Below are 16072 nucleotides of genomic sequence, written 5' to 3'. Positions count from 1 at the left end.
GGCCTCTTGCCACCCTCTGGCACGCCCATAATGGCGTCCGCTCTGCCAGGGCGGGAAATCATCTCAGATGGCGGGAATCGTCTCCTAATGGCGGGAAACTCCGTGGATGGCGGGAAAAGGCTGCAGATGGCGGGCAAACGGCGGGAAACGATCCGAGATGGCGTCCGATGGCGGGGACCCTCTGGAATTGGCGGGAGACTTCTTCTTACGGTAACTGTGAACTTTTCTTCAGGCACGCAGTACCCGGTGGTGGCGGGCACGTGATCCTGCCGACTACGCCAAAGTTGACGCGCCCCTGGGCCTTCTGTGTCGTGCGGCATCGCGCGCACGGGGGCTTACCCGGAGCCGGATCAGATGGGGGTAGTAGTCTCGTGGCGGTGACCCGGTCCGTGCCCAGGGAGTCAAACTAAGTGGCGAGTCTATTAGCAGTAGATGTTGGATGACTACGCCACCCGTTGAATGCAGCTTTGGAGCTGCCGCTGCAGAGCAGACCGCTGAGGCCGGTGGAAGGATGGTGCAGCGGGGATGGTATAACCCCCAACGGGAGGGGTATGGCCTCAGGGCAGCAGGTGTAGATGATGGGGGTTGTGATGGTGCGGTAAGGAGGCACAGAGACGTGGGATGCAGTTTCAGGGTTTTTACTCACTGGTGTTGCTTCAGTCACTTCAGCCGGGAGTGACCACCCGAGCCGTGCTGCGTCCACCAGGTGCGGGACTCGGCCAACCCCCAGGCAATTCCGGAACGTGGTCCTGAGCTCCCCTCTCTCTCTCTCCGGCCATCCCCACCAGGGATCCACCTTTGTCCGGTTCCCTTGGGCCTCTATATGGTAAAACCTTTTAAGGCTTTCCTGACCCTACTCGTGGTGTACCTTCCTGGTGAATGTGGTGAGGGTCGTGGGAAAACTTGACCACGACCTCCGGTTCCTGATTAAGGATGTTTTGCCTCCGTCAGTTTGGGATCCGGTGCCCTCTTCTGCCAACCCTTCACCCTTTTTAGCTCACTCGTGGGATCTCAGGGTTCCCTCTTGGTCTTATGCCTCTGGGCCTTTCTTCCTCTTCCTCTCTGCTTCAGGCCTGGCCCTGGAGCTGGGCCCAGCCGGAGCCACAGCTCCCTGTCAGCCCTCCTGGCTGAACTCCTCCTCAGAACTCTCCTGACAGACTGACCCTATCTCTAGATGGTGCCCACCATATATACTCCCTCTATGTGTGAGCCCAGGTGACTAGCACCCAATGGGCTCCTACCTCTATGCCCATAGCCCCTCCCCTATCTGCCCCTACACTACTGGGATGTTCCTCCCCCCCTCCCACTCCAGCCAGGGACAGACGCTGTCGTACCTGCACATCTAACTGGTGGGAGTACCGTAGTTCTGTCCCCCGGAAATGGGATGAGTGTAGTGCATGCAGCTATCTGAGCTCAGTCCCACATTCCATCCTTACCCGGGAGTGGAATACCACACCTCTGGTTTGAGGTGCAATACCCCTGTAGCAGCCGAGTCCTCAGGGTGCTACATATACATAGGTTCAATCTTTCATCTACCAGAATCCCTCTTGAAGCCCTACCGCTTTGACCACCCGGGAGCTGGAGAAACCCCAAAACACCAACTTTGGGTTGAGTTTGAATAAGACTACCCTTTCATAGACTCCAGTTGTGGGATTGTCTGGGGAAAATTGGGACTGTGGGAAAGTAAGCCTCAAGGCTTAGACCCCAAACCAAATTGTCATGGAGTTCAAAGTTGAAAACAGGCTATGTTCACACGTTGCGTTTTTGCTGTGTGTCTTGGCCCGTTTTTCAGCATTTTTGCTGTGTTTTTTTTTTCCCTGTGTTTTTGCTGAATTTTTTGCTGGGTATTTGCTGTGTTTTTATCAGGTACATTTTTATTTTATGCATGCTGATGAAGTTTAGTGCATAAAAAAACAGGATTCAACTGACGCAGCAAAACTGGTACCTGCGGTTTTTGCTGCTTTTTTTTTGCACTTACTCTTTGCTTTCTATGAGTGAAAAAAAAACCTGAAAGAAGTGACACGCTGCAGTTTGCAAAAAAAAGCAGCAGTTTTCCAATTCAGTCAGGAAAAAAACAAAACAATGCGTGCGCATGAGATTTCTGAAATCTCCTAGCTTTTGCTGGTACTGTAAAATGCAGCTTAAAATTTGCATAAAAAATGCAGTAAAAAAAATGCAATGTGTGAACACAGCCTAAAGTTGCATAGAATCCAGGTGTGAAATGGACTTAGGCTAAGTTGCCACAATGAGTTTTTGGTGAGTCTGTGACGCTGCGTATATCTAAAAAAAAATACAAGTAACCTATTTTATTTAATGGGTGCAGAAAATCTGCGACATCAAAAACTCACCGAAAAAACTCATGGTTGGGAACTTAGCGACAGACTTTTATGCCGCACTGACCGAGTGTGTGAGAACAAGAAATCATTCACAGCACACTTACTACATTACAAAAAAACATGGAATAAGATTACTGGATCCATCAACAGCACCTTGCTGACAGTTTCCTATAATAATATATTTTTTTTAAAACAACTAAAAGCAAAGCATAAAAAGTAATAAAGGCGTGTTAAGCCTAGGCTGGATAGTACGTGTGTGCAGAATATACGCTGATCAAATGTGGGGTCAAGGCATGTATAGAAGGGACTCAGTAACCGCTCATCATAGTTATGTCCACAAGTAAAGCCGGATAATCCCAAACATGTCCGAAAAAATCACCTGTTATGAAAGCGGGTGGTGGGGGGGACACTGCGGCCCCCGGTCGCTGTTCAGGCTTCTATTTCATCACAGGATCATATGATGAAAGAGGAAGCCGGCCGTATACTGCGATCATTACCCCAGCATAGACAGTATAGACATCAAAGCCTGGAAAATAATCCGGGGCAACTCGTATTTGTGTCTAGCATGGTATGTCCTGGATATGTGTGCTATGCCGCTCTGGGGAGGGGGTCCGCACAGGGATGGCAGGGTCTCTGCATCTGCTCATTCTATGGACTGGATCTATGTGATAGTCATTGCCGTTGGCTGCTTTTTAGAATTATTCCAGTAAGGCAGAGCCAAGACCGGTAATTCCAGCTTAGCTGCACTATCTAATGGGAATCAGTTATCAAAAATGTCCAAATCATGAATTAATGGCACTTCATGCAATACTTCAAGCACATACTCTGAGCAAAGAAGAGAACCATTGGAATGAAAATCAATAAATCTTTATTTGAAAGCAATTATTACAGAGTGCCTAGTAAGGGGGACACCACAGTATCCAAAGAGGACAGACTCAAACTCAAAATGTTTGACGTCTCCACACCCCGACGCGCGTTTCGACACTTGCTTGTTCCGGGGGTAAAACACACTTTGGGGTGTGGTGACGCCACACACATCCTTCCTGACCACTACTGGTATCATCCCTTACAGGTATACCATTCATTATCTACTTTATATTTTTAAATGTGGGTATCACCATACATTGATGAATACAAGTATAGTATTAATGTGGACTATCTATTTTCTATTAGGATTTTCTCCATAGTTATACTTACCACTGTTTACTATTGGTTATATATAGTATGGTCCCTTATTATATGCTCCACTTTACTTACTTTATTTGGCATACCTGTGGCAGGTTGTTAGTGTCAGTCTTCACTGCTACATTCTGAGTTTAATTCTGTCCTGGTTCTCCTGAAGATATTATTCTTGATACATTCTTTTTTCTAATATAGTCATGTGGATAGCACTACTTAGCATACCATTGTGTGTGACTTATTCTTCACATTTATATGGGGAGACAGTTTACTCTGTACAGAACAGGATATCTCATTGTTTGGATTATGTCTGTTCTTACTAAGCAGTGATGTACTTACCACTTTGGATGTTGTGGTGTCCCTCTTACTAGGCACGCTGTGACTTTATAATTGGTTTCTAATAAAGATTTATTGATTTTTATTCCAATGGTTCTCTTCTTTACTCTGGATAATTGTTTCTAGCCAGAGTATGTGTTTGATCTAATGGGAGTCTAAGGCTCAGGCTCTTGTTCTGTCCATCACCCATGCTAGTTAATGGGAGCCAACGGTTGTATAAAATTCATCTGCAGTCTCATATTGCTGAACTCTTACCCATGCTTTACACTGCAGCACTGCTCATTCCGCTTGATTGATCTCAATGCAGCCACAGATGCGGAAGTGTAGTAATACTGTTACCTGGTGACCATTCATGTGATACGTGACTACCTTGGCTCATAGGAGCATCCATCCCAAGTGGAGAACTCGCTCCAGCAACATCAATATTTAATAAGGCAAGGCCGCATTCACATGGGATTGATATTTCTCAGTCCTGATTTTTTCATCAGAGTTTGGTCAGTGTCAGGGCTCATTCACACATGCGTTTGTCACGTACGAGCGCTATCCATGTTTTTCACGTGTAATAGTGAATGGGGTCATTCACTTTTCTATGATTTTTCGAGCACAAAATCAAGTAGACATGTTTCTTTTGATCTGAGTGTCGGATCAAATAAGAGCTATAGGTCCCTGAAAAAAAATGGACTGCACTCAGATGCCATCCAAGTGCAGTTTTATTTTCATGTACTGGTAGGATAAGGGGAAGAAACTTTTTTTTTTCATGCATGAGAAAAACTGTTGAAACTCCGACCGAATACTGATAGAACTTTGATGGAATTCCGATCGAACACTGATAGAACTTTGATGTAACTCTGACCGAACACTGATAGAACTTTGATGTAACTCTGACCGAACAGTGATAGAACTTTGATTGAACTCTGATCGAACACTGATAGAACTTTCATGGAACCCTGACCGAACACTGACAGAACACTGATAGAACTTTGATGGAACTCTGACCGAACACTGATAGAACTTTGATGGAACTCTGACCGAGCACTGATAGAACTTTGATTGAACTCTGACCGAACAGTGATAGAACTTTGATGGAACTCTGACCAAATACTGATAGAACTTTGATGGAACTCTGACCAAATACTGATAGAACTCTGACAGAACACTGATAGAACTTTGATGTAACTCTGACCGAACACTGATAGAACTTTGATGGAACTCTGACCGAACACTGATAGAACTTTGATGGAACTCTGACCGAACACTGATAGAACTTTGATGTAACTCTGACCGAACAGTGATAGAACTTTTATGGAACTCTGCCCGAACACTGGTAAAACTTTGATTGAACTCTGATCGAACACTGATAGAACTTTCATGGAACTCTGACAGAACACTGATAGAACTTTGATGGAACTCTGACCGAACACTGATAGAACTTTGATGGAACTCTGACCGAGCACTGATAGAACTTTGATGGAACTCTGACCGAACAGTGATAGAACTTTGATGGAACTCTGACCGGCAAACTTATAGAACTTTGATGGAACTCTGACCGAACACTGATAGAACTTTGATGGAACTCTGACCGAACACTGATAGAACTTTGATGCAACTCTGACCGAACACTAATAGAACTTTGATGGAACTCTGACCGAACACTAATAGAACTTTGATGGAACTCCGACCGAACACTAATAGAACTTTGATGGAACTCTGACCGAACAGTGATAGAACTTTGATGGAACTCTGACCGAACACTGATAGAACTTGGATGGAACTCTGACCGAACACTGATAGAACTTTGATGGAACTCTGACCGAACACTGATAGAACTTTGATGGAACTCTGACCGAACACTGATAGAACTTTGATGGAACTCTGACCGAACACTGATAGAACTTTCATGGAACCCTGACCGAACACTAATAGAACTTTCATGGAACTCTGACAGAACACTGATAGAACTCTGACCGAACACTGATAGAACTTTGATGGAACTCTGACCGAACACTGATAGAACTTTGATGGAACTCTGACCGAACACTGATAGAACTTTGATGGAACTCTGACCGAACACTGATAGAACTTTGATGGAACTCTGACCGAACACTGATAGAACTTTGATGGAACTCTGACCGAGCACTGATAGAACTTTGATTGAACTCTGACCGAACAGTGATAGAACTTTGATGGAACTCTGACCGAATACTGATAGAACTTTGATGGAACTCTGACCAAATACTGATAGAACTCTGACCGAACACTGATAGAACTTTGATGGAACTCTGACCGAACACTGATAGAACTTTGATGGAACTCTGACCGAACACTGATAGAACTTTGATGGAACTCTGACCAAACACTGATAGAACTTTGATGGAACTCTGACCGAATACTGATAGAACTTTGATGGAACTCTGACCAAATACTGATAGAACTCTGACCGAACACTGATAGAACTTTGATGGAACTCTGACCGAACACTGATAGAACTTTGATGGAACTCTGACCGAACACTGATAGAACTTTGATGTAACTCTGACCGAGCACTGATAGAACTTTGATTGAACTCTGACCGAACAGTTTATAGAACTTTGATGGAACTCTGACTGAACACTGATAGAACTTTGATGGAACTCTGACCGAACACTGATAGAACTTTGATGGAACTCTGACCGAACACTGATAGAACTTTGATGGAACTCTGACCGAACACTGATAGAACTTTGATGGAACTCTGACCCAACACTGATAGAACTTTGATGGAACTCTGACCGAGCACTGATAGAACTTTGATTGAACTCTGACCGAACAGTGATAGAACTTTGATGGAACTCTGACCGAATACTGATAGAACTTTGATGGAACTCTGACCAAATACTGATAGAACTCTGACCGAACACTGATAGAACTTTGATGGAACTCTGACCGAACACTGATAGAACTCTGACCGAACACTGATAGAACTTTGATGGAACTCTGACCGAACACTGATAGAACTTTGATGGAACTCTGACCAAATACTGATAGAACTCTGACCGAACACTGATAGAACTTTGATGGAACTCTGACCGAGCACTGATAGAACTTTGATTGAACTCTGACCGAACAGTGATAGAACTTTGATGGAACTCTGACCGAATACTGATAGAACTTTGATGGAACTCTGACCAAATACTGATAGAACTCTGACCGAACACTGATAGAACTTTGATGGAACTCTGACCGAATACTGATAGAACTTTGATGGAACTCTGACCAAATACTGATAGAACTCTGACCGAACACTGATAGAACTTTGATGGAACTCTGACCGAACACTGATAGAACTTTGATGGAACTCTGACCGAACACTGATAGAACTTTGATGGAACTCTGACCGAACACTGATAGAACTTTGATGTAACTCTGACCGAGCACTGATAGAACTTTGATTGAACTCTGACCGAACAGTGATAGAACTTTGATGGAACTCTGACTGAACACTGATAGAACTTTGATGGAACTCTGACCGAACAGTGATAGAACTTTGATGGAACTCTGACTGAACACTGATAGAACTTTGATGGAACTCTGACCGAACACTGATAGAACTTTGATGGAACTCTGACTGAACACTGATAGAACTTTGATGGAACTCTGACTGAACACTGATAGAACTTTCATGGAACTCTGACAGAACACTGATAGAACTCTGACCGAACACTGACAGAACACTGATAGAACTCTGACCGAACACTGATAGAACTTTGATGGAACTCTGACCGAACACTGATAGAACTTTGATGGAACTCTGACCGAACACTGATAGAACTTTGATGGAACTCTGACCGAACACTGATAGAACTTTGATGGAACTCTGACCGAACACTGATAGAACTTTGATGGAACTCTGACCGAGCACTGATAGAACTTTGATTGAACTCTGACCGAACAGTGATAGAACTTTGATGGAACTCTGACCAAATACTGATAGAACTCTGACCGAACACTGATAGAACTTTGATGGAACTCTGACCGAACACTGATAGAACTTTGATGGAACTCTGACCGAACACTGATAGAACTTTGATGGAACTCTGACCCAACACTGATAGAACTTTGATGGAACTCTGACCGAGCACTGATAGAACTTTGATTGAACTCTGACCGAACAGTGATAGAACTTTGATGGAACTCTGACCGAATACTGATAGAACTTTGATGGAACTCTGACCAAATACTGATAGAACTCTGACCGAACACTGATAGAACTTTGATGGAACTCTGACCGAACACTGATAGAACTTTGATGGAACTCTGACCGAACACTGATAGAACTTTGATGGAACTCTGACCGAACACTGATAGAACTTTGATGGAACTCTGACCGAATACTGATAGAACTTTGATGGAACTCTGACCAAATACTGATAGAACTCTGACCGAACACTGATAGAACTTTGATGGAACTCTGACCGAACACTGATAGAACTTTGATGGAACTCTGACCGAACACTGATAGAACTTTGATGTAACTCTGACCGAGCACTGATAGAACTTTGATTGAACTCTGACCGAACAGTGATAGAACTTTGATGGAACTCTGACTGAACACTGATAGAACTTTGATGGAACTCTGACCGAACAGTGATAGAACTTTGATGGAACTCTGACTGAACACTGATAGAACTTTGATGGAACTCTGACCGAACACTGATAGAACTTTGATGGAACTCTGACTGAACACTGATAGAACTTTGATGGAACTCTGACTGAACACTGATAGAACTTTCATGGAACTCTGACAGAACACTGATAGAACTCTGACCGAACACTGACAGAACACTGATAGAACTCTGACCGAACACTGATAGAACTTTGATGGAACTCTGACCGAACACTGATAGAACTTTGATGGAACTCTGACCGAACACTGATAGAACTTTGATGGAACTCTGACCGAACACTGATAGAACTTTGATGGAACTCTGACCGAACACTGATAGAACTTTGATGGAACTCTGACCGAGCACTGATAGAACTTTGATTGAACTCTGACCGAACAGTGATAGAACTTTGATGGAACTCTGACCAAATACTGATAGAACTCTGACCGAACACTGATAGAACTTTGATGGAACTCTGACCGAACACTGATAGAACTTTGATGGAACTCTGACCGAACACTGATAGAACTTTGATGGAACTCTGACCGAACACTGATAGAACTTTGATGGAACTCTGACCGAATACTGATAGAACTTTGATGGAACTCTGACCAAATACTGATAGAACTCTGACCGAACACTGATAGAACTTTGATGGAACTCTGACCGAACACTGATAGAACTTTGATGGAACTCTGACCGAACACTGATAGAACTTTGATGGAACTCTGACCGAGCACTGATAGAACTTTGATTGAACTCTGACCGAACAGTGATAGAACTTTGATGGAACTCTGACTGAACACTGATAGAACTTTGATGGAACTCTGACCGAACACTGATAGAACTTTGATGGAACTCTGACCGAACACTGATAGAACTTTGATGGAACTCTGACCGAATACTGATAGAACTTTGATGGAACTCTGACCAAATACTGATAGAACTTTGATGGAACTCTGACCGAACACTGATAGAACTTTGATGGAACTCTGACTGAACACTGATAGAACTTTGATGGAACTCTGACTGAACACTGATAGAACTTTCATGGAACTCTGACAGAACACTGATAGAACTCTGACCGAACACTGACAGAACACTGATAGAACTCTGACCGAACACTGATAGAACTTTGATGGAACTCTGACCGAACACTGATAGAACTTTGATGGAACTCTGACCGAACACTGATAGAACTTTGATGGAACTCTGACCGAACACTGATAGAACTTTGATGGAACTCTGACCGAACACTGATAGAACTTTGATGGAACTCTGACCGAGCACTGATAGAACTTTGATTGAACTCTGACCGAACAGTGATAGAACTTTGATGGAACTCTGACCAAATACTGATAGAACTCTGACCGAACACTGATAGAACTTTGATGGAACTCTGACCGAACACTGATAGAACTTTGATGGAACTCTGACCGAACACTGATAGAACTTTGATGGAACTCTGACCGAACACTGATAGAACTTTGATGGAACTCTGACCGAATACTGATAGAACTTTGATGGAACTCTGACCAAATACTGATAGAACTCTGACCGAACACTGATAGAACTTTGATGGAACTCTGACCGAACACTGATAGAACTTTGATGGAACTCTGACCGAACACTGATAGAACTTTGATGGAACTCTGACCGAGCACTGATAGAACTTTGATTGAACTCTGACCGAACAGTGATAGAACTTTGATGGAACTCTGACTGAACACTGATAGAACTTTGATGGAACTCTGACCGAACACTGATAGAACTTTGATGGAACTCTGACCGAACACTGATAGAACTTTGATGGAACTCTGACCGAATACTGATAGAACTTTGATGGAACTCTGACCAAATACTGATAGAACTCTGACCGAACACTGATAGAACTTTGATGGAACTCTGACCGAACACTGATAGAACTTTGATGGAACTCTGACCGAACACTGATAGAACTTTGATGTAACTCTGACCGAACAGTGATAGAACTTTGATGGAACTCTGACTGAACAGTGATAGAACTTTGATGGAACTCTGACTGAACACTGATAGAACTTTGATGGAACTCTGACCGAACACTGATAGAACTTTGATGGAACTCTGACTGAACACTGATAGAACTTTGATGGAACTCTGACCGAACACTGATAGAACTTTGATGGAACTCTGACCGAACACTGATAGAACTTTGATGGAACTCTGACTGAACACTGATAGAACTTTGATGGAACTCTGACCGAACACTGATAGAACTTTGATGGAACTCTGACCGAACACTGATAGAACTTTGATGGAACTCTGACCGAATACTGATAGAACTTTGATGGAACTCTGACCAAATACTGATAGAACTCTGACCGAACACTGATAGAACTTTGATGGAACTCTGACCGAACACTGATAGAACTTTGATGGAACTCTGACCGAACACTGATAGAACTTTGATGGAACTCTGACTGAACAGTGATAGAACTTTGATGGAACTCTGACTGAACACTGATAGAACTTTGATGGAACTCTGACCGAACACTGATAGAACTTTGATGGAACTCTGACTGAACACTGATAGAACTTTGATGGAACTCTGACCGAACACTGATAGAACTTTGATGGAACTCTGACCGAACACTGATAGAACTTTGATGGAACTCTGACTGAACACTGATAGAACTTTGATGGAACTCTGACCGAACACTGATAGAACTTTGATGGAACTCTGACTGAACACTGATAGAACTTTGATGGAACTCTGACCGAACACTGATAGAACTTTGATGGAACTCTGACCGAACACTGATAGAACTTTGATGGAACTCTGACTGAATACTGATAGAACTTTGATGGAACTCTGACTGAATACTGATAGAACTTTGATGGAACTCTGACCGAACACTGATAGAACTTTGATGGAACTCTGACTGAATACTGATAGAACTTTGATGGAACTCTGACCGAACACTGATAGAACTTTGATGGAACTCTGACCGAACACCGATAGAACTTTGATGTAACTCTGGCCAAGATCAGTGAGGAAACTCAGTCAGTTTTCCTCGCACGTGAAAAAAACTAACATGTGAATGAGGCCTTCGTTTTTACCATCAGGGTTTGGTCAGAATTTCATCAGTTTTCTTTTTGGATGAAGAAGCAGAAAAAAAAAGTTTCTCTGTGTTTTCCTATCTAGCACTCAGACGCCATCTGATTTTCACAGACTGTCACATAGAAGGAGAAACTTTTTGTTTTCTCCACTTACGATAAAATTGGATGACACTCAGATCAAAAGAATCCTGCTGTTTTTCTCGTATGTGAGAAGCTGATGTCTGAATGAGACCTTATATACAACACAATTAGTTGTATCTCTGTGATTTTATGCCGACTGCTCTGCCCGCAAAAAATCAGGGACATGTGAACTGTGCCATAGACTTTCATAGGTACAAGTGCTATTCATGAAGAACACTGTTAGGACTTGTAGATTAAAAACAGACGTGTGAATGAGGTCGTATGGGCACAGAATGGTCTCTGGATATGTGACGTGTAGCTGAGGCCCCCCCCAGACTAATCAGGAAGGCTAAGCTCAATCACACACGCTGCTGGTGACAGATCCTGTTTTCCTTTCTCTTCTGATTGTTAATATGGCTGCCTAGGACAGGGCTGGTAACTCCTTCCAAGAGGAGAGTTCTGTAATGGTTAATGCAGATGTAGCAGAGCTGGGGCAGGATTCACAGTATCGTGTGCAGCTCTGATAATACATAGTCCTGAGTGCAGTTATACTGACCGCTTTCTTCTCACAGTGAAATGGTGCACTGAGCTCTGCTACATCCTGCGGCCCCTTTAAGAAAAAATGAAAATGATAATTCAGCTCTGCTGTTTGTATGGAAACATTTCCCAATCAGGTCCTTTGCTGCCCCCAGAATGTACAAAACACAATCATCCGGCATGGAGATTTCTCATCCAGCAGAGGCGAGAGAGCCGGGAACACACAGAGGGGCACCTGACATCGCTGCTGGGTGGGGAAATCTGCAAGAAGAGTGGGGTAGAAGATATGAGGGACGGAAGGTGGGAGAATAAGGGGAGAACTAGGGGGTGAGGACGTCAACCCCCACAGGCGCATATCTAATCCTAATAACAATAAGGGAAAGCTGCTGCTCCTGCTCTGTGTTACTGTGTGTATGTATATATATATGTGTGTGAATGTGTGTGTGAATGTATGTGTATGTATATATATGTGTGTGTGAATGTGTGTGTATGTATATATATGTGTGTGTGAATGTGTGTGTATGTATATATATATGTGAATGTGTGTGTATGTATATATATATGTGTGTGTGAATGTGTGTGTATGTATATAAATATATGTGTGTATGTATATATATGTGTGTGTGAATGTGTGTGTATGTATATAAATATATGTGTGTGAATGTGTGTGTATGTATATAAATATATGTGTGTGAATGTGTGTGTATGTATATAAATATATGTGTGTATGTATATATATGTGTGTGTGAATGTGTGTGTATGTATATAAATATATGTGTGTGAATGTGTGTGTATGTATATAAATATATGTGTGTGAATGTGTGTGTATGTATATAAATATGTGTGTGAATGTATGTGTGTGTATGTATATATATGTGTGTGAATGTATGTGTGTGTATGTATATAAATATATGTGTGTGAATGTGTGTGTATATATATATATGTGTGTGTATATAAATATGTGTGTGAATGTGTGTGTATGTATATAAATATATGTGTGTGAATGTGTGTGTATATATATATATGTGTGTGTATATAAATATATGTGTGTGAATGTATGTGTGTGTATATAAATATATGTGTGTGAATGTGTGTGTATGTATATAAATATATGTGTGTGAATGTATGTGTGTGTATATAAATATATGTGTGTGAATGTGTGTGTATGTATATAAATATATGTGTGTGAATGTATGTGTATGTATATAAATATATGTGTGTGAATGTGTGTGTATGTATATAAATATATGTGTGTGAATGTATGTGTGTGTATATAAATATATGTGTGTGAATGTATGTGTGTGTATATAAATATATGTGTGTGTATGTGAATGCTTGTATATATGTGTGTGTATGTATATAAATATATGTGTGTGAATGTATGTGTGTGTATATAAATATATGTGTGTGAATGTATGTGTATGTATATAAATATATGTGTGTGAATGTGTGTGTATGTATATAAATATATGTGTGTGAATGTATGTGTGTGTATATAAATATATGTGTGTGAATGTGTGTGTATGTATATAAATATATGTGTGTGAATGTGTGTGTATGTATATAAATATATGTGTGTGAATGTGTGTGTATGTATATAAATATATGTGTGTATGTATGTGTGTGTATGTATATATATGTGTGTGTATGTATATAAATATATGTGTGTGAATGTGTGTGTATGTATATATATGTGTGTGAATGTGTGTGTATGTATATAAATATATGTGTGTGAATGTGTGTGTATGTATATATATGTGTGTGTGAATGTGTGTGTATGTATATATGTGTGTGTGAATGTGTGTATGTGTGTGTGTATGTATGTATGTGTGTGTATGTATATAAATATATGTGTGTGAATGTGTGTGTATGTATATAAATATATGTGTGTGAATGTGTGTGTATGTATATAAATATATGTGTGTGAATGTGTGTATGTATATAAATATATGTGTGTATGTATGTGTGTGTATGTATATATATGTGTGTGTGAATGTGTGTGTATGTATATATATGTGTGTGTGAATGTGTGTGTATGTATATATATGTGTGTATGTATGTGTGTGTATGTATATATATGTGTGTGTGAATGTGTGTGTATGTATATATATGTGTGTGAATGTGTGTGTATGTATATAAATATATGTGTGTGAATGTGTGTGTATGTATATATATGTGTGTGTGAATGTGTGTGTATGTATATATATGTGTGTGTGAATGTGTGTGTATGTATATATATGTGTGTGTGAATGTGTGTGTATGTATATATATGTGTGTGTGAATGTGTGTGTATGTATATATATGTGTGTGTATGTATGTGTGTGTATGTATATAAATATATGTGTGTGAATGTGTGTGTATGTATATAAATATATGTGTGTGAATGTGTGTGTATGTATATAAATATATGTGTGTGAATGTGTGTGTATGTATATATATGTGTGTGTGAATGTGTGTGTATGTATATATATGTGTGTGAATGTGTGTGTATGTATATAAATATATGTGTGTGAATGTGTGTGTATGTATATAAATATATGTGTGTGAATGTGTGTGTATGTATATATATGTGTGTGAATGTGTGTGTATGTATATAAATATATGTGTGTGAATGTGTGTGTATGTATATATATATGTGTGTGAATGTGTGTGTATGTATATATATGTGTGTGTGAATGTGTGTGTATGTATATGTGTGTGTGTATGTATATAAATATATGTGTGTGAATGTGTGTGTATGTATATATGTGTGTGAATGTGTGTGTATGTATATATATGTGTGTGTATGTATATAAATATATGTGTGTGAATGTATGTGTATGTATATAAATATGTGTGTGTGAATGTGTGTGTATGTATATATATGTGTGTGTGAATGTGTGTGTATGTATATATATGTGTGTGTGAATGTGTGTGTATGTATATATATGTGTGTGTGAATGTGTGTGTATGTATATAAATATATGTGTGTGAATGTATATAAATATATGTGTGTGAATGTGTGTGTATGTATATAAATATATGTGTGTGAATGTGTGTGTATGTATATAAATATGTGTGTATGAATGTGTGTGTATGTATATAAATATATGTGTGTGTGAATGTGTGTGTATGTATATAAATATATGTGTGTGAATGTGTGTGTATGTATATATATGTGTGTGTGAATGTGTGTGTATGTATATATATGTGTGTGTATGTATATAAATATATGTGTGTGAATGTGTGTGTATGTATATAAATATGTGTGTGTGAATGTGTGTGTGTGTATGTATATATGTGTGTGTGAATGTGTGTGTATGTATATATATGTGTGTGTGAATGTGTGTGTATGTATATATATGTGTGTGTATGTATATAGATATATGTGTGTGAATGTGTGTGTATGTATATAAATATATGTGTGTGAATGTGTGTGTATGTATATAAATATGTGTGTGAATGTGTGTGTATGTATATAAATATGTGTGTGTGAATGTGTGTGTATGTATATAAATATATGTGTGTGTGAATGTGTGTGTATGTATATAAATATATGTGTGTGAATGTGTGTGTATGTATATAAATATATGTGTGTGAATGTGTGTGTATGTATATAAATATGTGTGTGTGAATGTGTGTGTATGTATATATATGTGTGTGTGAATGTGTGTGTATGTATATATATGTGTGTGTATGTATATAAATATATGTGTGTGAATGTGTGTGTATGTATATAAATATGTGTGTGTGAATGTGTGTGTGTGTATGTATATATGTGTGTGTGAATGTGTGTGTATGTATATATATGTGTGTGTGAATGTGTGTGTATGTATATATATG

This window comes from Phyllobates terribilis, unplaced genomic scaffold, assembly GCF_046119375.1.
Source record: "Phyllobates terribilis strain yellow unplaced genomic scaffold, ASM4611937v1 Scaffold_1__5_contigs__length_1240528914, whole genome shotgun sequence".
NCBI classification, from domain to species: Eukaryota; Metazoa; Chordata; class Amphibia; order Anura; family Dendrobatidae; genus Phyllobates; species Phyllobates terribilis.
The sequence above is the reverse complement of the archived record's forward strand: the minus strand, read 5'-3'. Positions refer to the sequence as shown.